Here is a 27,974-nt window from a genome sequence, read left to right on the forward strand (position 1 = left end):
TATTATTAAAGCTTCTTTTATGCTAGATAGACATTGCATGTAGATTTAGTCTCAGTAGAGCCCTAGCTCAATGCAAAGTGATGTAAGATGCAACAGTACCACACCTGTGACAACTACTGAGAATAAAAACAAAATGTCACTGCAGGTGACTTTTTTTTTCAAAAAATCCCATCTAGCCATAACAAAATGTTAAAAATACATCTGCAAAAAAGACAAAATATGTCATCCTGTTAAAGGCTTTGCTTACACAGAATTTTAAAAATCCAAGCCAAAAAAGTAATAAAGGAATAAGAAAAGTTTTAAAAATTAATTTCCAAACCAAGAAATTCCAGAGGAAAATAAATTTGCTTCCGAAGTTCAGATACAACAAGAGAGACATATTCTAAGAGTTTAGAATAGCTTTTCTTAACCTCCTGGCACCACTGAAGATCTTAGTTTAAGCCAATTTTAGGAGGTAGAGTCTCTAAAATAAGTCACCTCTCCTCAGTTTTCAACCTTTCCCCTTGACCAATAGGGAGAGAAAAATGCAAAGAGGATATATGTGGAAAAACAACAGTTCACTAAAAAAGAAAAAACAGCAATAACCACCAGGTACAAAGGTGCTGAGTCCTGGAGCTCCACCCAGATGAGAGAGAAAACAAAGGTAAAAACCACAGCCACCAAGCCTCTGCTCTTCCAGAAACTGTCTTCCCCCAAATAACAGCAGGAGTGGGGAAAACCAAAACCTGGGAAAAAAACTATCGTGTGCAGAAGGCTCCAATGCTGCCAAAATGCTGGAAAAAACCTTCTGGCAGTTGTAGGGCTGACCCCTACCAGTACAGCTGGAGCTTGGGCCAATGGCTAGAAAGTTGTGGAGTGGCTCCAGTGCTACTGATATGCACAAAAAAAAAGAGCCTGGTGTGTGTCCATTCCTGTTTTTTAAGAGAGTCAGCACCCCCATGATGACTCAGATTTTAGCTTATATATTTTTCAGATTTGGTGTTGCTTTAGTGTGTAGTTCTGAGCTTCAGATTGGGGGATGGTAAACTCTCTTCAAGGAGAAGGCAGACAAAACAAGTCCTTCTCTAGCTGGGGACCAAGGACAACTGATCCTCGTCTCAGGCCCAAGAGCATAAACAACATGGACTGAAGAGAAAAAACAAGGATAGGACTTCATAAGCTAGAGCTATAATTAGACAATTAACTCCAATATGCAATTGGACCAGACATTATAAAAGTGAGACCCCATGACCAGTTGTGCGTTTTGTGACCATTTTGGGTTCATCTTTGGTGTGGCCCTGGCTGTGCTTTTGTGCTGCCCAGGGTGTGTCCATTGAGGCCTCTTTATAAATACCTACTTTATTCTTCAGCTCTGTCTACTCTCTGTTCTAGGTCAGCCTTCACAAGGCATCACCCTCCCTTCCATGAATCCAGAGTAAAACACACAAGTTTTGCTTCCCAGGTTACCACATCTCAGACTGTAAAACAGACTGCAGAGATTGATGTAGAGAAATTATGGAATGCATAATTTTTGGGTCACCTAGGACAACACCCTATGGCTTTCAGTCAGTGAATGCAGCAAACTATGGGAACTTGCGACTTTTATTTTGAATGCTTTAGGAGGCAAAAAATAATTTTCATGTCACAGTCCTTTTCTTTTTAATTTATTTTGGACAAAGCAGAATTACTATACCACCAAGACTTTTTTCCCTCCCTAGTCTCAGAAATTTTCACTTAAGACAGCAGTTCCCATCCTGCTACTTCTGGTTGAGTGTCAAATGTTTGGAAACACTGCCAGCTATGTCTAGATGCCTGCTGTGACTAACAGGTAGCTTGTTCTGTGGCCTGTTGAGGAAAAATAACATATTAATAATGAATTTGTGAAGATTTTTCTAGTTTTCCACTAACTCGTTGTGACTATTCAATAGCTCCCATAACCACACGGCTATGTCTTTGGCTTCCAGAAGAACGAGAAGATAACACATCCCTGCTAAGATGTGTTAAGACTACAGAGCACATGAGAAGTCTATTTATATTCTAGTCTGCTTTTTTCTAATGCAAAGAGGGCATGAACTTCTGCTATCAGCCTAACACCCTTCAGGAATAAACAATTATTTTGGGAAGGGGTAAAACTCTTACACAGCTCCAACTATCTTAAATGAGATGTAACGTCCTGAAAAACTCTTTTCATACACTGTTTTTTACATTGCTGCATAGGATTTTTCACCTTAGTTCCCATTATCAACATTCACAGTATCTATGGAACAGGTTTGAAAGTTTTAAAAAAAGGTTTGCTAGAATCTCTAGTGATCGTTACCTAACACATCTACTCCCAGTTGCTCATCCATCTCAAATTCCTATGAGCAAAGTTTGCAACTGAAAATTAAATACATACAGTATTTCTTTGCCAAGCTGCCTGACACTCACTCCTCGAGTTGTTTGCCCTTCATACAATTCAGAGAATCAAGGCTTTGATTCAATTCTTAATAGAAAAACATTAAAAATTCCCTTTAAATACTCTTCCTCATACTCATTAATAATCACCGAGTAATTCTGGTGCCTGAATGACAAGAAGTAACGCAATATTTTAAGAGAGTTTGGCATTCTCATAAGATTAGGATGAACTAATATGTAATTAACAATAATACAATATTTTTAGTATTTCAAAGGAAATCTTTTATTTGTGGCAGATGGAAGAAATAAAGGGACACAGACATTTACTAGAACCATTCCCACTCTGATGTCAAGGAGGAAATTCCAAGATGCATTTCAGAATTTTGAATGCTACACTGCTGACATTCCTTTGAAATTTTTAAGATCCCTATGCTCTTTAGAATAAACCAGTTATGTCTTATGATCCATGGTGGGGCTCTTAAGAAGTGGAGTCAACTTTTTAAACAAAATAAGAATTGAGCTAGTGCTGTCAAAACACTAGTGAATTTTGAATCCAGAATTGACAACTTTAAGCATTCAAGAATGCTGTCTGTACCGCAACATTAATTCCAGTAAGTTAAAGAATTCAGAGGTTTTCAAAGAGTACAGAGAAGAAGCCAGCTGTAGGTTGTCAGGTGGCCTTATCCAAGTTGTACGAAACAATAGAGTTCCTTTTGCTAAACCTTTTCATTCACTTAACAAAAATAAAAAAACACAAAACACATGCATGTCTCCAGGAGTACATTTAGTATAATGTGGTTAGACAGTGCCATAAGGGATTTATTGTTTAACCAGAACTGAGTAATGTAAGAGGAAAAATACTGTTACTAGGAAACTGTGTATTAACTAGAAGTTATTCACCATCTGTACTTGTCTTGAAAACTAGTTTTTAGTTTGAAAAATTCTGAGGACTTCTTTCTTTACACACTTTACAACATCTGCCCAAAAATGATTAAGTATGGTTTTTTCTCCTATATTTTGAAACTTTATTGCTAAAGATTATATGAATAAACCCAGATAAATATGTACAGGGAAATTCTGCACTGCTTGAGGCAGGAGACTGCATATAAATAACTGCAAAACACTGTTTTGTGTTTGAAGAATAAGTTTAAGGGAAGGTTTGCAAGGAACAATATTTTATTTTACCAGTGCAGGATCACCAGATATGAAGAAATATGGATGAGGTCTAAAGCTGAAGCTGGTTTTTTACCTTCCCTGCTTATTACAGTGGAGGTAGGTAAATAATAATAATTAGGATTCAAGTTGCATATGTCTGTGCATCCTTATAAACAAGTCTGTCCAATCCTATTACACTTCATTAACCTTCACAGTTAATATGAGACAGAGAGAAATAGAAATAGGAGGGGGAGGGGAAGAAAAAGAGTGACAAAGTTTCCAAAATTCAACTGCTTATCCAATAGCACAAGATCATCACCTGGTATTAATCTAATGTCTCTGTAATTCGCACCTATTTTCAATTAAGACCAGTTTAACAGGATCTGAGAGATTAGCTCAGCCCTTCGATCTCCTTCCTTAACTAAACAAAGGTATCATTTGACTAATAGCTCTTCACTCAATTATATGCCAGCATACAGTGGCAGAACCTCTTCCAATATGAAGAATCTGGCCTGTAATCAGGTTACTCTACAAGCATTGAAGATTCTCACAACAGCTAGAGCAGAAAATTTCACTACACACAGAACAATTTTCCAGGGGAAATGCTGCTGTTGAGACAATCACAATACACAGAGCATCACCACACAATTTCAGAAGGTTTTCAAACATTCACCCATACTGAGTAACACCATACCCCATCAGAAGGCTTCAGGCATCTGCCCACCCAGAGCAACATCCTATCCCTTCAGAAGACTGCAAGCATCTGCCCTTCAGCCCAATCTTTCATACCCCTCATGTTGATGCATTGTACCTGTGTGCCCTCTGTTCCCTTTGGAGGTTGGTCAGTGCACCTGGGCACTCCATGGCTCATTGCTGTCAATGCTGCTCACCTGCTTCTCACAGCTGTGCCCACTGGGGATGAGGCTCAGCCGCAGCCCTACCCCAATTACCACACACTGTGTGCCTACAACTGCTATCCCGCCAAAATCCTGCCAAGTTCCCATATTACTTTGCTCCTCATGCTCTCAGTATTTTTTTTCCCTTTCAATACCCTTTTACTACATTGTTTTGGCCTTTAGGATGCCCTTCAGTCATAATAGAATTCAAGGGTTTTGTGACTTTTAACAAAGGGAAAATTTGGACCTGGAACATTTGCACACTAAAGGATGTGTTCTATAGCATTATGGATTAAGAGCTTTCTTATAACACCTGTCCACTGTCTAACTATGTTTCTGGAATCCAGTATTGTAACCATGAACACACATGGGGAAAAGCCTAAATTCCAGTGTTACCCCAATTACTTGTGGTTATTAATCACAGATCAGCTTTTGAGCTTCAGCTTCACCCAGAGCTACAAACAAGTTATCTTGGTTTGAAACAGTTTAAAGAGGTGGGAACTCTGAAATGAGTAACTTCTCCTTGATTCCTACTAATCCCTTTCTACCAATAAGGAACAAGTGAAGAGATATATAAGATATAAGTGAAAAAAATACCAGTTTAATAACAAACAGAATGCCAAAAGGCAAGGGGAAAAAAAGTAAATATGTGTTAGATACCAAACTGCTAAATCTCACAATGCCACGGGAACAAAGACAGACACAAAGTGCCAGAAATACCCATTCCCAGGGCTTAGCTCATCTCTCAGCCTGAGAAAGTGTCTCAGTCCTCTGATGCTTTTTGCCAAATGTCACATCAGACTGCTGAAAAACTCTACTTAAAAGTTTTATTTAGTGGTACTTTTACTACCTTAAAACTGGCACAACCTTTTATTAACCTGGTGTGATGTTTACAAGACTGTTCTGCCAATTAGTTAACTCTGTGGAGATACATTACAGCCATATTTTCCCAAATACATCTTATTTAAACCTTAGGCTATAATTCTAGCTTTATTATCAAGATATTCCACTTCAAAATAAAAATTATCAAAACTCTATATCAATCTTTAAGCTGTTCCAGTACTTAAACCACAGATTTGAACTGAAAGACAGATGTAATGATATTAAGGAGCTCAGTCCCTCAAAAAACAAAACACAGTCTACAGGATACTGTGAATTAGAAGCCATCCATTGCATGGGAATAGGAGTTGAAAATAAAATGCAGACTACCCGTGACTTTCTGCATCTTTTAAATAGTGTGAACAGGAGATTGTTATCTCCACCACCTTCAGAGACTGAGGGACCCAAATTTGCATCTATACAAGCCTCCAAACTGGGCTGTTGTGTCAGATTCAGGATTTGACTAGGAACTATACCGGGAGCCAAAAGAACTTTTCCAGCTATAAGAGTTGTTGAAACTGGTACACCTCCATCAAAATTTTAAGTTTTGACCAATTGGCAAAATTTGATATTAAAGTGACTTTCTCAGAAAAATTCCCAGTAAACTAAAACTCTAATCCCAAACAAACCAGCCAAACTTTCCAAAAGACCATGAGGATCAAAACCCCAATGCACAGATTGTATGCTATAATGTGTATCATTAAAAATATTTCTGAAAAACCTCTGAAATAATAACAGTTTCACCTGGTTTTAAAATGCTTTCACCAAAATGTACATCATGTCCTTGGCTAACCACAACAGTGAAAAGTCATAAAGCAACAGAGAACTTTATTATGACCCATGTGCCCATGAAACAAAAGTGCAGGGCATCTGGAACAAGCTGGATACTATCTGAACCTGGGGTTTGGACAAACCCCTTTCAGCAAGTGAAGGCACATGAAAACCATGGGCCTAAATACAGTCCATACTCTGAAACGTTCCAAACTTTTGACATTGAGAGCTGCATTCCAGCTACATACACTTCTTGAAATTCAGCAATCTGCAATAACAAGATGATTTTACACTAAGAAAATTTACTCTTCATCACAAAACCACAAGTGTTTCACTCCTTAAATCACAGACATGTATCACCATATTCTTTGGCTATGGGTGCCTGCCCTTTAGCTCTCCTAATGCTTTTCCCAGCCACCTTCCACATACTCTAGCCCATCATCCCCATCACACAGAGACAGCCCAGTTGCCCACTGGCAAATAGATATTTATACATACTTAGACATCATGAGGTGAAAGGCCAGTCCACATGCTGGGGCTCTTGTTTCCTATCTTCCCACTTCCATGTGAAGTTTAATATGATAATGGTTTCCATTTTTAGAAGGCAATTTTCTGAACTACTGTACAGATCTGAATCGTCTGTAAATAACCATGTCTTTAGCTTGGCATCAGCTCTCTTCTCTGCAGCACTAAACTTCTTTATTGCCCTAATGATTTCTCAGCCATAGTTTTCCCCAGACTCTGATAATACTAAATTTAGATCATCACAGATTTTTTTTTTTTATTATATTCTCTGGTATCTTTGCACTACAACCATTGCCTTATATTAGCTGCACTCCATTATTCCCATAACCCTTTTTCCAAGAGAGCTCTGACATCTAATTATGTGAGTTAATAGATAAGAAAAAAACCTTTTTTTTTCAGATGCTCACACGAATATAGTCATATTGTTAAATAGATTTTATCTACTTTCATCCACATATGTTTTTTCAAAAAGTAACTGAAATGGGATAGTTTAGTCTTCATTATCGTTCAGGATTACAAACTTAAATACAACAGATCTTTATTTTAGACAGGAAAAGAAAAAAAAAAAATCAAAAATACTCCACAGGTAAATGCAGTGATCCTCAGGAGTTTTTGACACATATTAAATTGTTAAAAAATTAACAAAATCTTGACCAAAACATTGTTTCCTATTTGTGGAATTAAGTCAGATACAAAGAGCACTGAAGACAAAGCTTCTTTTTAACATATTTCAAAGGACTCTGAATTAGACTATAACTAACAACCTGCTTTGACTTTAGTTTCATATTCTTTTGCACATTTAAGCTATTCAACAACTACAATTCTTTGATAATGACAGAAATAATAATTAAAATAATAATAACCCTTTGTTAGGAATGACTGATTTTTAGTCTACATCTCTGTCCCTTTCTAAACGTACCACAGTAAAAACTACTTTTCGGCTTGGTCTAACTGGACAATTTTTCTAAGATTCAGACTTGAGAAAACTATGTAACAAAGGACCAACATCAAATTCTCTTAACATGAGAGGCTTAAAAAGAAGGAAATACTTCAGACTTGACAAGTGGCCCCAGGTCTTATGGGGAAAAATCATCACTGATGACCTGTAATAAGAACCTAAGCCTACTCAAAGCTCATCAACCTGCTGATGAACCTGTTCCCATTTCTGCTCTTCCCACTATAGCCGTGCCTGACATCGACAAAGTCCCTGTCAGCACCCACAAGGACACCCTCCCCAAATCCGGAGAACGGTTCACGCACAGATCAGTGATTGTGAGGTCACAGGGACTGGTGCAATATCATCACCCGGGCCTAAGGTGTTAAAGGTTGCTGTGCATCAACACACCTTGCAGAGTCAAGGAGAGGATCGCTGAGAAGGAGCGCGCCCAAGGCTACTGAGCGAGTTTTGGTGCCTCCGAGGCAGTTCATACCCATCTTCTTCACTCAAGGAAGGATTGGTACACTTTGTCAGGAGGAGAAAGGCCAACAGTACTGTGGCCCAGGCCCTCCAGGCATTCCTCCATACCCACAATGGTGCAGCAGAACACTGCTGAGAAGTGTCCTCCTGGGAAGGAGCAAGGTGAGAGCCAAGTCTCCCTCCCCACAGCTCCTCATGGGTGGCAGAGGGGGAGCAGGCAAGAGCAGCAGAAAGGGGAAGCAGGAGCTCCACAGAATGACCCCAGAGTAGGGTAGGGTCCCTCCTCTCACGGGCCAGTGGAGCCAGGCTGGGCTGTGTGCACTGGCGCTTCCCCTGCCCTTTAGCCAGCCCAGCAGGGACACAACAGGGCCTTGGGGACAGTCCCGCAGGGACATTTCCTGAGCCTGCAGAGGTGCTTACACCACCTGCCCTCTCTCTCTCTCCAATGGGCACACTGTGTCACCGGGCAGAGGCAGATGCAAAGAGCTGCAGCCGCCTCTCTGGACAGCCAAGGCCAGACCAGACTCGTCGCCGTTCATGGAGACAGCAAGCGCAAGGCTCGGGCAGCCAGACAGGAAAACCCATACGGCTCAACCGCGTGCCACTGCTGCGGGCCGAGACCAGCAGCTCCAGCACCGCCACTCAGGAGGTGTCAGGGCTGTCCCAGGGCGTGGTGTCGGTCAGCAGCAGCTGCAGCTTGCCCTGCCGAAAGCAGGGCTTGAAGCGAGGCCACCCACAGGGAGCCAGAGAGCCACAGACACCCGAGAGCCCGCTGGCAAAGCATGGCAGGATGGACGATGCGCCAGCCCAGAGCGCCGAGACCAGCAGCTCCAGCACCGCCACTCAGGAGGTGTCAGGGCTGTCCCAGGGCGTGGTGTCGGTCAGCAGCAGCTGCAGCTTGCCCTGCCGAAAGCGGGGCTTGAAGCGAAGCCACCCACAGGGAGCCAGAGAGCCACAGGCACCCGAGAGCCCGCTGGCAAAGCGTCGCAGGATGGACGATGTGCCAGCCCAGAGCGCCGAGACCAGCAGCTCCAGCACCGCCACTCAGGAGGTGTCAGGGCTGTCCCAGGGCGTGGTGTCGGTCAGCAGCAGCTGCAGCTTGCCCTGCCGAAAGCGGGGCTTGAAGCGAAGCCACCCACAGGGAGCCAGAGAGCCACAGGCACCCGAGAGCCCGCTGGCAAAGCGTCGCAGGATGGACGATGTGCCAGCCCAGAGCGCCGAGACCAGCAGCTCCAGCACCGCCACTCAGGAGGTGTCAGGGCTGTCCCAGGGCGTGGTGTCGGTCAGCAGCAGCTGCAGCTTGCCCTGCCGAAAGCGGGGCTTGAAGCGAGGCCACCCACAGGGAGCCAGAGAGCCACAGGCACCCGAGAGCCCGCTGGCAAAGCGTCGCAGGATGGACGATGTGCCAGCCCAGAGCGCCGAGACCAGCGGCTTCCGCACTGCCAGCCAGGCGTCATCAAGCCTGTCCCAGGATTCTCAGTCATCCAGGAAACAAACAGCCCCATACAGACCACCCTGGCTCCTCCCCCACTCCCAGCCTGGGCCAATTCGTATGAGGCACGTCTCGCGTCAGCAGCGAAAGAAAAAGCCCTACAGTCGGCCTCAAAACCAGAGCAGGACCAGATGAGCATCAGTCCCTTGTTGTCACCCCCCCTCACCCCTCAAAATAAAGTTTTGTTTGTTTGTTTTGTTTGAACTGAAAAAAAAAAAGTTTGTTTGTTTGAACTGGGAGATGGCACATTCCTTTTTTCACTCATCTCGAAGCCTCCTGCGACTGATCTCTATATAGGGGCCCCAAGTTCAGTGAGACACTCCAGCACGTGTGTGCCCTCAAGGACTCAACCTGTCCCGTGGCAACATCCAGTGTCATGATGTCCTATGGCCTGGAGATACCAGCCCTGCTTCTCCCAGGGAAAAACCAGAATGGTGCAAAAGAGGAGTGGAGATTTTGCAAGCATTCCTGGCTCAGACAGCCTCAGTGGGAGGGCACTGCTCTGCCGGCTGCAGGTGCCCAGGAGGGAAAATCATGGATGCATACGGATTATTCCCCTCCCAACCCAGCCCAGGCACAGTTCAATCTATCATTGCTGCCACTGGGGTAGCACATACCAGCCTGGAGAGTAGCTGGGATAAGAGTAACTTCCCAGCATCAGTGCAGCTGATGCTAGGAAAACAAAACTAAACCCAGTTCCCCCCTCCCCCAGTAAAAATACACCGCACTTCTGCACAAAAATAGCCAACATCCTCCTGTTCTCTGCAAATGGGACAAAAAAGTTGAAAAAGTATAAAAAAATGAAACAGGTTTTGGAGAAGATACAGACCAGACTACGTGAGGCTGGAAAAGACTGTACAAGTTCTCAGAGGAAAATTAGTAGGAAATCCCTTCTTTCTGCTATTAAAATCTCAGGCTGTTGCCATCAGACACTCAAGCCACAAGAAAAGTGCTTCAGCACCTGCATCCAACTGAGCACATGTTTGATCCACCTCAGAGGAAAATCATCACTTTGCAAGCACAATTCTTCCTCTGAGTTACACACAACATATTTTTTTCCAACTGGAAGTGCTACTGGGTTTTGTTACCCAGCATTTATATTAAATTGTGGAAGTATTTTAAATGAAAAGGGAATGAAAATTCACAGTATTTAAAGAAAATTGTCTGGAAAACTCTAAGATTTGCTCCATTCTGAAAGGAAACCAAGGTACCACAAGCCCTAAAAGACTCACTAGCTCTCTCAAACAAACAAGGAATAAAGTCTAAGAAGAAAATGAAAAGATAGACTTAATTTGACATTAATACAGATTTAAAGAGGATTAGGTTAAATTTGCAAGACACCTTTACTTTGATTCAAAGATTTGTTTGGGTTTTCCTTCAAACTCCAGAGAGTTGGCAGGAGATCTCTGTGTGGTGTGTACAGGCTGGGCCAGCAGTCAGGGCAGGGCAAGAGCCAACAGCTCACGGGAAGCAGCAGAAAAAAGTACCATGGGATGGGCTGAAGGTGGGATGGGAACAGGATGGGTGGGGCGGAGGGAGCTCTGCTCCCACCTGGGCTGGCTTGTGGGAGTAACTGGGATGAATAAACACATAGCTGAACCCAAAAGTAATTCTGCACCCAGATCTGGTGTCCCCAGCATAGGAACATGGACCTGCTGGAGTGACTCCAGAGGAAGGTCACAGCAATGATCCAAGGGCTGGATCTTCAGCTATGGAGACAGGCTGAGAGCTGGGGTTGTTCAGCCTGGAGAAGAGAAGGCTCCAGAGAGACTTCAGAGCCCCTCCCAGTGCCTAAAGTGCACCAATCTTTTCAAATTCCTACTGTGGTTGCCCACCCCAATCCTGAATTCTCCACTGCCTCAGAAACTAGACATGGTTGCTTGTCACAGCACACATCACAGTTGAGATGGCCACAACACACAGAGTGTCACCACAGAATTTCAGAAAGCTTTAAACATTCTCCCATAGAGAGTCACACCATACCTCATCAGAAGGCCTCATGCATGTACCCATACAGAGCAACATCCAGTCACTCCAGAAGGCTGCAAGCATCTGCCCTTCTTGTCCTTCAGCCCAGCCTTTTATACCCTGATGTTGATGGATTACACCTGTGTGCCCTCAGTTCCCTTTGGAGGTTGGTCAGTGCACCTGGGCACTCCATGGCTCATTGCTGTCAATGCTGCTCACCTGCTTCTCACAGCTGTGCCCACTGGGGATGAGGCTTTGCTGCAGCCCCACCCCAATTACCACACACTGTGTCCTACATAGAAACTTTTGAATGAGGCTTTATTTTGGAAACTGGAAACCATGCATTACTGTGGCTGTTCTAACTAAATGTGTGATATATATTTTTAACAAATGCCTACAAGGGCTACATCCTGGGGGAAAACCGTAAAAGTCTCACCTAAAACAGACAGTTGGAAGCTTTCTGGAGACAGTTACAGTTTATAAGTTAAATGCAGGTAGAGAATGTAAATATACTGTTAAAATTGCCTAAGTTTCATTTAAAAAACAAACAACAAAATTATATATAACTCAACGCTTTTCAAAATCAATCAATAAATATGTGCTTTGTGGTTTTCTTGCTAGAGAAAACACCAAAAACTGCTGGCATATATGGGTGTTTCATTCTAGAAACATTCAGAGCTCATTCATGCATTTATTTTTGGCTTTGGGAGTGTGCTGGTTTTGCAATAATTAATTTTTGGTGAAGAGAGAAAAAATTAGCAACGGAACCAGCACAGGGGGATGTGATGTATTTTTTGGTTTTGACTTATGTTATGTTAGTAGGCCTTATTCTGTATCTTTGCAGCATTTTTAACAGGTACACCAATGGAGAACCTACCTCATCCTTTTAGATAAACAAAATGTCTTCTCCTGATGTGGACGCAGCAATGAACTCTCTGACAACGTTAAACAGAAATCTTGATAATTAGAGATATACTCTATGTAGCACATCTGAAGTACTTTCAGTTTTGTAGTAGTTTTATTTAAGTCAATAGTGGCTATATTCATTAAATTCCACTCATATCACAATAATGTTCTCCATAAAGGCACGTAGAGGGCAAGGTGTTATGCCATTAATGTGTAATATAAATTATATTTCTTTGGTACTGTCAGCATGATTCAACCAAACTTTAATCCAGAAGTCTCAGTTATTTTTTAACCTAATTCAGTGTGTATTGTGACCTGTTGTAACACACAATAACCTCCCGGCCAAAGACCAGTCTTCAACACTTCCTCTGTTAGTGGGCATTACTCTGTGTGGAGAATTTCTCAGAAAATTGTTTGAAGACGTTGAAACTGATATCTTGAAAATTCATCAGAAAGGAAGTGATTAGCATTCAGATACACTGGGGACGCTGCCCTAAAGAATTCTATAAAATTTATAGCTTAATTCACTGTCACTTTTCCCCAAGAAGTTAATGGGAGAAAATTCTAGATGCCACGTCTCCACAAGATGAAGCATCCACACAAAGGAATGTGAAGACTGTAGAGTAAAATACGCTAATAACCTCAATAAAAGCACCACAAAATACCACTTGTTTTCTACTTTGGGATTTCTTTTTTTAAGCACAAACTCAATGTTTAATTTTTCTTAACATCTTCTCACAAAAGGGACAACTCTCTGGCTTCACCCAATCATCATGGGGTTAAAACTTCATTTTAGTTGTATACTGGAATGAACATTTGAACATTTCAAATTTATACATTAAAATAAAAGAAAAAAATTTTAAAATACAAGAACTAGCCCTGGGAATCCAATAAGTCAATGGTTAGAATATGGGAACAGAAAATCACAATGAATGCCTTAAAAAAGTCCTCAAAAAATCCTTTAGACTTAAGTTTCCTTAGTAATTTAGCCTCTAAGCATCCTCTACTCGGAGGAAGATGGCTAAGCCAATCTGCTACATTCATGTAATTGTTTATTCTCCCATCAAAAACTCCATCCCTCATCTGACAAATATTCATCCTGGAAACAAAAATAACCTTGTAATTTTCTATCAAACACAGAAGTTCAATGGAACGGTTATTCTTCAACAGTATTCTAACTACTATATTAACACTTGGTTAAATTAATCTCTATTTACCCTCTAAACTGACCACTGTTCCACATAATATAAATATTTTCTGGAATCATGTTGCATCCATACATTCTTGAAAAATGCTCTACATTCTGAAATCAATATCAGTAAAGCGTCATAACATTCCTACACTATCCTCTATTTTGTTATGCCACCTATTGTTTTTTATTGTTATTCAAACTGCTATTGCCTCCTTTGTAGTGAATCAGTAACTATAGAAACAGATGTACATGCAAACCTGAGTGGAGTTCACTAGCATGGAAGAAAAAAAAAATTATAATTTGATTTAATAGTTTGAATTGCTGGAACAACAAAATGTGAAAATTCATGTGGGGGCTACAATTCATGCCTTGCCTAGATTCAATATGTGATGTAAATAGTGAAATGTTATAGGTTGGTAATAAAGAAACAAATGGCAATGTTTTAAGCATGCTTAATCCCATCTAATATTATCACTGAGTTATGTGTTTCATTGAATTGCTCTTCCAATGAAAGGCTTTAAATGTAAAGATTTATTTCACAATAAAACTCCAGGTGATTCATCATTCCAGTAATTTGTATTAATTTAAAGCTGCTGGATCAATTTACTACAATCAATTGCCTTGTGTTGATAAAAAGAACTGCACTGGGTCAAAGCTACCAACATTAGGATGTCTTAACTTTCTTTCAGTACTTTATATAAATTAAAGCAAGACTAAGCTTAGACTTTACAACTGATTTTTCACCAATTCCTTCCCTGGTTAATACATTAGATTTACTTTTCTTTTTTTTTTTTTACCAGATAAAAGGAGTTACAAGTAAATATAAAATGTACATACACCACACAAAGAAGTGTTCATACATTCGTAGATTGCCTTATATCTCAGGATTATAAAAAATTCACAATTAAATGGCTTCCATCATGTGCTGTATTTGGTTTAAACAGGAATTGTACCGAGTGCCATCTTAGCTAGTTCTGCTTTAACAACTAATTGCTACAACAGTGAAAAAAAGGGTCTTAAAAGCTTGTTCCAGCCTAAATACCCATAATGGTTTTTACAGGTGACAAAAGCCTTTCAAACAGCCAAAACCAGAGCTGACAGCCCACCTTCCATCAAGAACCACGCTAATGAACTTTTGATGTCATTTCTGTGTGCCCTACAGACCCCAGCTCGTCCACAAACTGCTCTTCTGATCTCCTCAGTTTTTGACCAGTGCTGTTCCAACCATTTAAATATCTCAGCCAAGTTGAAGATTTTTAAACATATTTGATTATTTGCTTCACTCAAGAGCTACTCAGAGTGAGACTATTAATTACTATTATTTCTGCTGAACTCAAAGCAAAATGTTCCAGTGGTTTCAAAGCGCTTTGAATCAGGCCCAAAAGGCTTAAATTTAATCTCATTTATTCCTGGACTTCACTGACCCTCTGCACAGTGATGAATTTAACCTATCTTGAAATTACTAATTAAATTGGGCAAGAATATATTTTAATGGCTTTTTCTATTTGAACTACACTGAAAAATTGCATCTGTGAGATTTGGAAATTTTTCTGAAAGTTTTACTGGATCTGTATTATGGTCTATGTATTTGTAAATGATTTCTTCTAATCAGTTATTTCTGAAGCAATAGATGATACTGATTAGCATATGCTGATTAAAGAATGCAATTGCGTGACAATGACTTTAAATTTTAAGGTAAGACAAACTGATAAAAATAGAAGGGCATAATTCAGGGAACAATTATCCACCTCAGGTGAAGGAGTTCTACAGACTTAATTAAAAAAAGGTACAGAATGCATTACTGTCAATTAGAGCACACCCTGTGCAATTCATTAAAGCCCTCTCCCCTGTGCAGAAGTGACAAATACTTCATTATGCCCTGGAGAAATAAGGAAGAACAAAAAGGGGTAATGTCAAATGAAAAACAGACTGATCTGTTCATAACACAGAAGTATATAATATATATGTATATATTAAGGAATATAGACAAAAGGGATAAAACTAGAAGAGGAAAAACTGCCTAAGGAGAGGTCTAATTTGTTTACAGAGGAGTTAGGATGGAGATTTACTATGGTAATTAAGCTATTATTCAATGACAAAATAAAAAAAAGAAGCAATTACTAAAGAAACCCCACTGACACTTGGCCTAAAAAAATACCTACCTTGCCAAGAACAGAAAAGGTAAAATAAACAGCAACAGAATTTTTTAAAAATGTTTTTTACTTAAAACCAAGGTAGACCTGTCATCATGTCATTTTTCACTTTCCTGATCTTCTCCATATTCTTCTCCTGCTGGACTGAAGTATCTCTCACAGTTTCCATACATAGAAAAACAGACACCTTGACATAGTTTGGAAGAATACTCCTATTTTCTCTCTCACTCTGAGTATTGAATTTCATTACTAGTACTGTTTTGAAATATAAATTTGTAAAAAATAATAATATTTATGGTAATATTTATGTTGTGCTACACAGTAGTTGTATGGTCATTAACATTTCTGTGGTTTTTGATTCAGGGACAGAAACTAAACTTGCAATGGAGACCTTTTTTCAGTATATATCTTTTATATGTCTTAGCTAAATTCCAAGTAATCAGCAAATTACAGTACAATGTAATATATTAAAACTAAGATGAGATTTTCCACTCCTAAAATATGTCTGGAGTCACTGCAAAAATAATCTAGGTAACTTTACAGCAGCATCTTTCAAGTCAGGAAACAGCAGGCACTCATCCAGCCCAGCACTGAAGTCATATTATATATCAAACAGAGGTAAGTGCCATGTGAAAACCATGATCCAGCATAGGAAACCTCTGATCTCAAGCTCTTCTGCTTTAAGCCTGCCTTGATAGTTTTAGACCTTACTGGCTGTTACAAAATTTAAAAATTAGTATTGATTGCTTATGATGATTTGCCTGTTATGACTTAAAGCTTTAGAAGATTTTTTTGGCAGTTTCCCTTTCTTTTTGCATTTCAGTTTTTTTTCCTCCCAAAGCTATTCTGTGCTTTGCAACACTCTACTCAGACAAGTGATAATTATTTCCTATGCACAGATTTACACATAACCTGCTTAATTTTAGTAATTAACCTCAATACACTGCTATGCGGGTAAAGGATGAATGGAAAGTAAGTTTCTTAACTTGCCTGTCACAGGAAAATGTGTCAACTAAATTCCAATTAAAGGCTCAGTTTAATTAGACAGGGGCTTGCATATGCGTATCTAACTGCTGTGACACCATGCAGGAACTCATTCTCCTTTTACATATTCCAAAATATATCAAAATGCAAATCAAAACAAATCATGTGTATGGCAGCAATTTAGATCCACTCGAGTGCACTCCTAAGGAGAGGGAGGGAGATGCTGAAGCTGATCAGTTCCATTATATTGCTAGTTCAGATAACATGCAGAAAAGCCTCTCTATAGGTCATATAGTCAGGGACAATGAACTGCAAATTAGCACAGGGGAGGAGAACACCTTTCTTTAGGACTTCTCTCAACACAAAAGCGATTATTTTTCAATAAATCAAAGTAACAACTAGCCAAGTCACATGGAACAATATTGTACTATTGCACAGCATTCTATTCCTGAATCCTCATGTCAAATTTCATGACTGATAAGGATAGTCAGATTTATTAAAATGATTTCTAATACTGCAACATAACCAGGTCAGGTATAATAAGGTATAAATATAATATATAAATATAAATATTACATATAAATATATAAATATAAATATATTATATAAATATAAATAAGGTATAAATCCTTGCTTTCTACACCATGCCAGTTATTTTGACCACACCACAGGTCAGGATTCGGCATCCCACTTTCCACAAAATTTCTGTGGTAACTACACTGCAGCCCTGCATGTGGATGTTAGAAGTAACTGAAGTACAGAATGTAACACTGAACAATATTGTGGAGATAACTGTTTAAAAACTACAGAACTGTAGAATCATTAGGTTGGTAAATATCTTTAAGATCATCAAGCTCTACTTCAATTGCACCAGGATTGATAACTTGCTTATCTCAACCACTGACTTACTCAGCCTGCCCATCCTGACTCCCAGACTTCCACTGCTGACTTTTTCTAACAAGTTAAAAGGTTCTACACCTTTTCAGGAGTGTGAAGGGGAAGTGTCTCTGAAAAAAAAAAAAAAATATGGGGACATTCTTTGGAAGTATGATTGTCTATCTTTCCACTCATGTCAAGCACAAGTGGATAAGTTTGAGTTAAGTACCATTTTTTATTTTTGATTTATGCAACAATATCTAGGTGGAGGAGGAGAGGGTGGAATGGGACATGATGATATGGGACCACACACATACACTTGAAAATAAAGTATACTTTAGGGCTGTACTTGATATGTTCAGTCTAAGTGCCTAACAGCTGGTTTCAAAAACATGATTTCAGGTTTGAAGGAATATTAGGAGAGAGAAAGAGGTGCAAAAAGAGTAGTATTGTTATTACAGGAACAGGAATTCTTGATCTAATGAGGACAAAAGGGATGAAAGGCATAAAGGCATCATGATTCTCATGCAGGTGTCTCATGTACCCATAGATAAGACCATCATTTTCAGTGAAGATTTTTTTCCTTCAAGAGATGCAAAAGCAGAGACCATCTCATAATTTTTTCTGTTTATATCCAATTATTACTCATCAAAAATATTTCTGCTTTATCATGCTGTTGATTGTAGTTCAAAGAATCTAAGGAGAGAAGCTCAATATGATACATTTGTACCATAGTTATACACTTAGAAAAGCATGCAATTTTTACTTGTTACAAAGAAAAGCAACCAAAGAGCTAAAATGCTACTAAATCACTAAGGCATATTACAAATAGTCATGTCAGTAATGTATTTTTATGTTGCAAAGAATAGCACTGAGCAATAGTTATGCTGAACTATGATTTGTTCATTAAATGATGGCTCTTGTTCTATTAATTATATGAAACATTCTCTAGACAGACATGTTATTCAATTTGGTTAACAGTGATAATTCTTATTAAAAAATACAATTCAACCTGCAGAATGTATTTGACCAGGTTAAATTTATTCAGAAAGTAAAATACGCTTTCCTTTCTCGTATGTATTGTCACCTATTTTACATAAATTGAGAATGTTTAGACTTCAGAGAGGATACAGAACAGAACCCTAAATCAGTACAATATGCAAAAAAAAAAATCACTTTGAATAAGTATCAGGGAAGATTATTTCTTCCCCAAATGAACACAGAATTTCTAAGGGGGATTAGGAAGCGTTATGGGAGAAATATTGCAAATGCATTAATGGAACACAAATGTGCCCTTTACTTCTTGACACTTCATTTGGAAAACACCAAGTAGGTATTAATTAAGATAACAAGTGACCCATACTTTTAATCTTTTGCTTTAATGACTGATGAAAATTTATAAACTTTAATGCTACTTCTTCACTGATGCAGAGCTAAATATACCAGAAGAGAATAACACAGACCTAATTTAGCTAGTAAAATTTTCTCTTTTGATTTCAACGTATACCTCAGAAACATAGGCAAAAATTCAAGTATTCCTTAATTTCTTTCCTCTGGGAAATCTCACCGGGAAGCAGAAGGCAATTTGTCAGTTTTACAGAAGAATTGTCAGCTCATGACAGGTTACTGGAAAGAGCTCTGCATTGTATGTAGGAGCTAGTATGCCTAAGAACATCTGTACCAAAATGAAGTCTCTACATCTACCTGGTTAAATTTTCCATTAGAAAACTGGGTCCTATCTCCCTTCTAACTGCAAAATTAATAAAAGAAAAATGAACATTTGCTTATCATTTAAAAGGTATGTGCCAGCTATTTCTACATAAAACTTTTATTGTATTGTCATTGACATAAGCTTATTTATTTCAAGGAACAAGGGGAGTAAATTACCCCTCTTACAATCACAGAAACTCAGCTGTACACTTTGTTTAAAGAACATAAAGCAAGACTTACATTGAGAAGAGCTATTCCTAGATTTACAAAATGTTTACTTCATACAACAACATACCAGGTAACAGCAACTATTTTTTCACTGTATTGTGGGATCAGCTACATTTTTAGGGACTAAAGTTTCTAAAACAGAATAAAACACCATGGTTATAGATCTCTCTGAGCTTAAAAGAAGGTGAACAAGCCATTTTGGGAGCATATCAGTATAAAATGACTCAAAAATAAGCTTTATTTCCTTGTATACTATAGTTTAGTACAACAGTTTATAAAGAATTATCACAGGCTCTCTAGATAGGTAGTTCTCAGCAGAGCTTTCCACATCAATACTCACTACTTTAAGTGCTCACTGACCCTGATCCCCAAAATACATCCTATTTTGTATTTACCTTTTTATTCAAAACAATGGAACATTTGGGTTCCACATTAGTGCTGAAGTGTTTGAGTACTATAACACTGTCCAACTGCATCAGAAAGGTTCTAAACTTCCGTTCTGGTTTTCAATATGAAGAATTTCTTTCATTTTATATTTATTTAGGGAAGACATAGGCAGATGAGAAATTAAAAATAAAATTCACAATCTTTTTGTAAACCCTAGTTACCTAACTGTTGGTAGAAATAGTGTCTCGTCTTTAAGAGGCTCTTAGATGCTGCTGAGTGTGGAATGGCTGAAGAAAGCAAACAATAGCATTTCCCATTGCCCTTTTCATGATGTCCACTATCAGCATTAGCTTCAGGAAAACAGTCACATACCATGTTAAACCATCAGGGGCTACATTTGTAAGTAATCTGGCAAACAGCTGGTCTCTATAGACCTTTGCCTGAATTTCTCTGTGATTTACATATTGCTAATAATTATATTCAGCACCGAAGTTTTCTTTGCAATTAGTTCTTTTAAGTGCATCAGAGCTTTAGAAGACATATATTCATTTGACAGTCCTCTAATTGCTTTTTATGTTGTCATCTTTAAAGCAAAGGAGCTTTATGATCCCAAACATTTAAAACATTTTAATTTTTCTGAGAACTTGATATTAAAAAGCTGAGAACTGTGGTCAGATTAAACCAGTGTAACTAATTTGAAGATGCATCAAGTCTTCGCACTGCATCAGTTCTGTCAGTCAGACATTTTTCCTCTTTATGAGACTACACAAAAATATGACAAACCACATCTTGTCTTATGAGAGTAAAGATTTGCTTCATACTTACTATATTTCATGCTTACTGTCTAGACCAGGCTACCCAGATTGCTATAGGAATTTTTTTACACATACTAGCTAAATGAAGATAATTTCCTTCGTATCTATATTAAAAGACTGCAAGAGACTGAAATGTTATGGGTAACAGTTTAAAAATGTTATGTAAGAGTTTTTGCCCATTATGGCTAAACTGAATAAAGAGGCTGAGACCACCCAAGCCCACCCCTCCTTCACCTGACTGCAGCTTTGGGCTGGAACTTGAGCTGCCTAACAGAACCTGAGGTACAATAAAAGGTGACACTGTTGTTCCATCACCTCTGGTCTAGGGACAAGGAAACAAGACTAAGACAGGAGAATGTATCCACAAGAAAGCCAAACCCAGCAGCTGTCCTGAAAATCAGCTGGGGCCAGGCTCGGGCTGGAGGAGGCCGTAGCCCACGGGCTCCTCTGCTGAGGCCACGTTTGCACACACGGCCCCACAAGCAGGCAGGGAGGAGGAGAGTTCTGGGGGTGCGCTGTAACCTCTGGTCACGGGCAGTGAACACCATCCTCCCTCACACAAACTGGCTCAGCTGTAACACCCCCATCCCAGGAAGGCCACATCCACGGGACATTCCTGTGAGGGGCAGCTGAGGAGGTGCCATAACCCATCAAACAGCCCCGAAGCGCTCCCCAGACTCATTGCTGAGGCCTTCAGCAGAGCCCTGCTCCTGGAGCAAAGGGATGCAGCAGATCCAGAGGCTGCTGCAAGAGACTGTGCCAAACTTGCCCCCTCCAGGGGAGGTACCTGGGCATTCCCACCCAGCCCAGGTGTGTACCAACCCACTGAGCTCCGTGTTTGCAGGGGACCCTGAGCACCAAGAACATCTGATGGAAGGCATCGATAGGATGCTGTCGGCATCCACAGAGCAGTGAGGTTTTTTTTATTCTTAATGTATCTCTATCCCTTTCTTTCTCTCCCCTGCAGCCACCTCTCTTATTCTCATTCCCTGTTACACAGAATCTTTGCTATTAACTTGGTGTATGGTCTCATTTGTGCCTTAATTCAGGCAAAGGCATCGCTCTAACAATTTTAATAGCCAGATCATAACCATGACCTATTCTCTTATTTGCCTGGAAAGATTTTCTTCTACCCTCTAAGTTTTGTATTCAGTTATTTGTGAGTTCTCCCCTCCCATTAGTACTCAGTATGGTTCTAGTATTCAATCTTAATAAAAGGCTCTGCAAGCTTTTTGCTCCAGTAGTACTAATCACTTTTGCCATTCTACTTTCAACCTTTTTACTAACAAAGGCTGGGCTGACATTAACAATTCAGCAGAACAGGAGATCAGTAGATCAAAGAAGATGGTACTGAACACGCTCCATTGCCAACTCTGCTTTGAAAGTTTCAGAGTTAGGCTTTAGATGACGTATCTTCTGGACCGAGCATCCCAAACACACAGTTCAAGGCTGCCCAAAGGAGTAGTGGATTTAGACCCTCACAGTTCTATTAAGGAGGAGCAGTAGGTGAGGTACTAGTCTGACATTCTCCAAAAAATATCTTCTAGTTTATATGCTCAGCATAAATCAGCACCTGCCAGAAGATAATGCTTCAAAAAACCAGTTACCCCAAACTGAAATACTAACTAATGAGCTGGCAGACTATCACATGGTAGCAATGAAAGGAAAGGAAAACCCTCAAGGCTATAAACACCACAACCTTAGCAAAGAGATAGACGCACTAACGATAACAAATTAGCTTTTATATGGATTTTGGTTTTGGCAATTTAACTTGAGGCAATAACCTCTTGCTTTCTAACCTCCATGTATGACCTTCTTTTAATTCAGTCAGTCAAAAAATTGTTCAGTGCTGGTAAATGCCTTTTCTTGCTGGCCATTTCAAGATTTCAGTAATGACTGTATTACACAAGTTTTAAGCACAGCGTTTGTTCAAGTCTATTGATCTGTCCAAAATTTTACTTCCATTAGTATTTCTCTTATTTGATTAGAGTTTTACAGTTATTTACAGTATTTGACAAATTTTTTATAGTTATTTACAGTGGCAGGAGAAAAAAAGAAAATCCAGGGGAAAAAAAACCATAAAAACCCTCCTCAGGGCTCAAATCACAATTGCATTTTGAAGAGAAAGTTAGATTTTTTCCCTTTTTGATTGAAAATTTTTATTTTATTACTCTATTTACTGAAGGACAGGGTAACAAAAACCACCAGATTTTATGAAGCCACAGAATTAAAAGATTGCAGCTTATTTTAGTCCAAGATTTGATTAATCCAATTGTTCAAATCTCTCATTATTAGCTTAAGAAAAGAAAAAAAAATCAACAACAATATAAAGTGTTTAATGTTGCTATTTTGTAAGTAAAGGCCATATGAGATGAAATTTATTTTTATGAGAGGCCGCTGATACCTAAAACCAAACTAAGCTTTCTGGTCTTCTGTAATTGGGAAGCTTCAGTAAACCAAGGCTTTCCCTGGTTCATCTGGAGAATCTATCACAACTGGTTGGTTCAAGTTTTTTTATGAAATTTTCAAGATAGACTCACTGCATATTTAAAATAGCATCTAATATTATTTTTGTGTATTTCCATGTACCATGGAAGATGGTTTAACACAGGCAGCTAGTGCAAACCTGCAATTTACCAAGTCTCATTCTAGTGACTTCATGTTTGCTAAATACTCATTTCAAAAACTGAAAATATTTGGAATTCACTACATGTGGTAAATGGCAAGTCTTTTCTCATGTCAGAGTATTATATTGACTTCCTAGATTTTAATTTTGTTGCTGGGGTATTTTCATAGTTTATGCAGATAGAAATGGGAAATAGATACTTAATTTCTACAGAAATTGCTATTGTATAATCCATCATGAAAGCACTACTTAATTTTATACTTGAGGAATGAGGAGTCTTTTTTCAAAAAACTCCAAACATAACTCTGAATAACTGCTTTGACAGAAAAAAACATCCTTTTTAATGCTCTCCATGTAACAATCAACTATCCACTTACTGTATGACAAAGATGCAAGAAGATAATTTACACTTAAAATAACCAGTGTTGTTAAAATGGTATCCATTTTTTGATCTGTGTGCTTTTATCACAGTTGCATAAAACATTCTTAAAAATGTTTGAGATACCCTGAAAGCTATTTGCAAGAGATATTATCCAGTGTCATAAATATCCTGTGCAGCCTGTGAAAAAATTTTCTATCAAACAATGTATAGGTTCTTCCTCACACTTTGAACTTGGACTAATTTCCATCTTACTGTTGAATCCAAGTTTGACTGTATTTATATTTTTCTTCTGAATAACCCATTTTTCTTCTAAGCAAAGGGACAAAGAAGGTCTCCATAATTGTTTAATAAATTACTGTAGAACATTAATGCTATTACTGAAATAATTCCCATCATGAAAGGTGATTTAATTGTGAAAGCAATCTTAGGAATGGTTTCAGATCCTCTTACTTGGGATATTTTCAGTAAAATCAAATATAACATGAAACACAACCCCTAGACAGCACATAAAGTTATTTTTGCTTTCTTGTTTTGATTTGTATAGAGAAGGATGCTTCAATTGCATGTCTACAAAAATAATATTAAAAGCTAACTTAGTCACAAAAGACTCTTGGATTAAAAAGTCCATGATTTATTAAAATACACCAAAAACTAACATCCAGTTCATCAAACAGGGTTAATCAGGATGCTTCCATTGAGGTCAAATTTATACTAGATAAGAATAGATTTAATAATCTAATTGGCAACAAAGCAGAAAGGTTTACAAAATCCACAGTGAGGAAACAGAAGAAAAACAGAAAGAAATAAATATTCTGGCAGCAACCCAGCATTCATAACTGAACTAATGTTCAATTACTGTGAAATGCTTTATGGAAATAAATGTTAGTTCTACAGGATTCCCAAATGAGTTCATTACAATCAATGCTATTAAAACAAAGTGCTGCTAATATGCCAAACAACTGTGATTGCAGTTTCATAAACTAGTCTTTAATATCCATCAGAGATTAACAAAAATCTTCTGTAATAACTAAACATAATGATGTGTCTAAATAGAAATTATGACATGGATGATAAAGTTAATTAGCATTGCACACATAGTGGAATGTGTAAAAGACATTACAATACCTAAAGGTTACTGTAGTATCACAAAACCACTCTTAGGGTGTTTTTTATCATCAGAATAGGCAAATGGTAAAATCATCACATTATATAATCATTCACTTGTTTTCATTTAATTTTTTTCCCAAAGCCAAAGTGTTTAGCAACACATTCTTTTGCTTAGAAAGTTTTAATTAGTATGGAACTTATAACATAGAATTTAATAATCATATTCAGATTCCTAAATGACAGCTAAAAAAAGCCCAACAATTAAGTACTTACACAAATATATGCTATTAGTAGATACCAGTTCCCCATGAAGGGGAAAACCATGAAATTATGTGAAGCTGTTCAGCCTGAATGTTCCCAATGTTCCCAATGGAGAGCAACACAGTTTTGTTAGTGCATAATGGGCGATTTTATCTGAAAATATATTTACAAAGCAGTTGCACAGGCACCACAGTAGGTACTGAAATGTCCCTAATGGAAGAAGTTTCACTTAAAACACACACAACCTAGCCACAGATTTTAAACATAGCATATCTGTGGAGGTAACACTTGAAGCAGCATCAGAAGGACAATATCCACATAGAAAACTGTGCCACTCATACTATACATTGTAAGGGTCTGTGTTTTTCAAGAAATCTGAGTTTCCTAGCTCATTTGGAACTATGTAAATTTAAACACCATCTGCGCAGTTTGAGTGGAAAACTACCAGTGAGCATTTAGGATGAATGGATGTACACTTGTAAGAATTAAATACCTACATAGCCACCTGGATAAAGAATAATTTTTATAAAATTCATGATAAAACCAAAGTTAACTGGCTACTAGCAATAGTAACAAACTATTTAGCTTAATGTCTCTTTTTTTCCCCCCTTGGTTTTCTAACCTTTAGTTAACCAAAATATTCCAAATACTCTGACAAAGACATGAATCTATTTCCACCCTTCCTCAGACACCTGATGGATACATTACATTTTACAGCAATCTCTTGTGGAAGAAAGTTTTCTACTTCTATATCCCAATATTAGAACCATTGCTTACAGGAGTACTTTCTTGCAGCTTTTACTCCCATAATTATTTTAACAAGTACTGTAACTTTTTTCTTGTTTACCTAATTTTGTTTTATTGCAATACAATTCCTTTAGAAATAGGCTTTAAAAATACCACATAAGCATGCATTGACCCTCTTCCTCTTTGCTGAATGGAAGGTAGTGTTCAAATCTCTGAAACTCAGGTAAATATGTGACAGCAAAATTGTACTATTTTAGACAAGTTCCTTGAAAGGACAAGTATCTTATATGTATATACTAATATCATAAAAGCAAAAGTGATGTTAGACAAACACCCTCCTTTCAGCAAAACTGCCTTCCCAATCCATGAAGAGATCAAGTGGTACCTTTAAACATGACAAGCATCCCACATACACATTAGATGAGTACAGCACACCAAGGAATGTATCAGAAAGTCCCCACAACCCTTGCACACCAGGAAAATCATGTCTGATTTTATCCCATGGTCAGACATAGGAAGTTAATCAAGAGCTTCTGGAAAAGCCCAAGGAATGACACAAGAGACATCCTTACAGTTGCATGACCAGAACCACAGTGTCGACGGTGCAGAATAGCAACCTGGTGACTTCCCACTGTTCCAGCATGTCTGTGAAACAGACACAACAGGGCTCCTGCTTTCTGCTGGCACTGGCATCAAATGTGAAAGGCAAATTCCTTCTCCCATTTGAATGCTTATCTCACCTGCTTTGTACAGCATAAGTGACATCAGTAGGTTTTCCAGTTTCTAGAGATTACTACATCTGGGAGGTGAGCAATGAAGTAACACTACTTCCTTGTGTGTCCTATGTTTTGTTTTTAAAGCCAAACCACATTCACCGAATGGTTAATGGTCAAATTAAAACCCAAAACTCTTTGAGGGAAACTGCACATAAGTCAGTAAGACTTGCATTTTTAAAGGCTTTTACTCATGCATTTTAAATTAAATAATAACTGAATAGAATACAAGCTTCTTAAAACAATATCTGAAACTCAGGACTCCCTGCCTACAGCCAATTGCTATTCTTAGAAGTTGTACTAGCTCTCCTTTTATAAATCTGCTCCTTTTGTGCATCATAAATGAATTATTTGCTGCACATAGAAAGACTGACCAAAAAGAAAAAGATGTGTTTCTCTTACTGAAATGACCTATAATTGCCAGCTAATATTCTTTGCTGAAAAACAAGAGACATTAATCCCTACTCCCTCAGACAGGGAGGTTAATTGTATCATGACTTTCTACCTGCTTTGGCACCATATTGGGTTTGTGTGGCAAGGTTTTAGTAACAGGGTGGTTACAGGGATGATTTCTCTAGAAGCAGCTAGAAGGTACCACCTTTGTGTCCCATGGAACAAATGCCAGAGAGCTCCAGGTGCCTGCTCTTGGCCAAAGCTGATCCCAGCAGCAGCAGTAGTAGTGCCCCTGAGACAACAGATTTCAGAACGGATTAAAAACCAACCCTACAAAATCCAGTAATCTTACCCAGTGATTTCTTCTCTTTGGAAAGTTACTATGACTCAACTTCCAAGACAATAGGAGCATGAAATTAGTTGATATGTTGGGAACCCCAAGTCAAATCAAGAACCTGAAGCCTTCTCTCACCAAGCTTTCTTATCCCATTAAATGGGACCAGGAACTGGGTTATCCTATTTTAAACTGACCCACAAAAGCAGAGCACTAAGAGAGCATCTCTGTCAAAAAAGGATCCCCCAACTTTGGTCAGAACTTATTCAGAGACAATTCATGAGAATAACAGATAACTGTAAATAGTATGGACTTACAAAAATGTTCCAACATTTAATGACAATGAGCTAACTTTGAGGAGTGATCTACCTCAAAACAATCTCTTTTTATTAAAGGACTGAAAGAAAACAAAACAAAAGAACAAAAAAGAGATAAGAAAGAATAGAAAGAATTTCTTTAGAGTGGAAATTACATTCTTCTAATTAATTAGAGGTACACTTAATTGGCTACAGCAGCTGATGCTGACTATAGCTTTTATCATTTTACTTGCAGAAACTGGCAAAAATTCCCCCAATCAATTTGATTCAGAAAGTGTAGGAGATAGTTTACCACTGCGTGCCTACA

General features: G+C 38.6%; 2 long non-coding RNA genes across 4 annotated transcripts in view; both read right to left on the bottom strand.

The window, feature by feature from the left end:
- LOC137472614 (uncharacterized) overlaps positions 1–27,974 on the bottom strand; it is a 119,102-nt gene that overhangs the window by 75,574 nt on the left and 15,554 nt on the right. Inside the window, exon 1 of one of the 3 annotated variants that reach the window (XR_010998299.1) lies at positions 11,492–11,599. The exons of 1 other annotated variant lie outside the window; for it this stretch is intronic. This is a non-coding gene — a long non-coding RNA (uncharacterized lncRNA). Of the gene's footprint in view, positions 1–4,222; positions 4,242–11,491; positions 11,600–27,974 lie in introns of those variants that run through there. One more of the 3 variants, XR_010998302.1, reaches the window with a different exon arrangement.
- On the bottom strand, positions 6,635–7,846 carry LOC137472616 (uncharacterized). Its single transcript, XR_010998304.1, has 2 exons — positions 7,753–7,846; positions 6,635–6,824 (listed from the first exon to the last, which is right to left on the bottom strand). It is a non-coding gene; the product is annotated as an uncharacterized lncRNA (long non-coding RNA).

Source organism: Anomalospiza imberbis, chromosome 4, assembly GCF_031753505.1.
Source record: "Anomalospiza imberbis isolate Cuckoo-Finch-1a 21T00152 chromosome 4, ASM3175350v1, whole genome shotgun sequence".
Classification (NCBI taxonomy): domain Eukaryota; kingdom Metazoa; phylum Chordata; class Aves; order Passeriformes; family Viduidae; genus Anomalospiza; species Anomalospiza imberbis.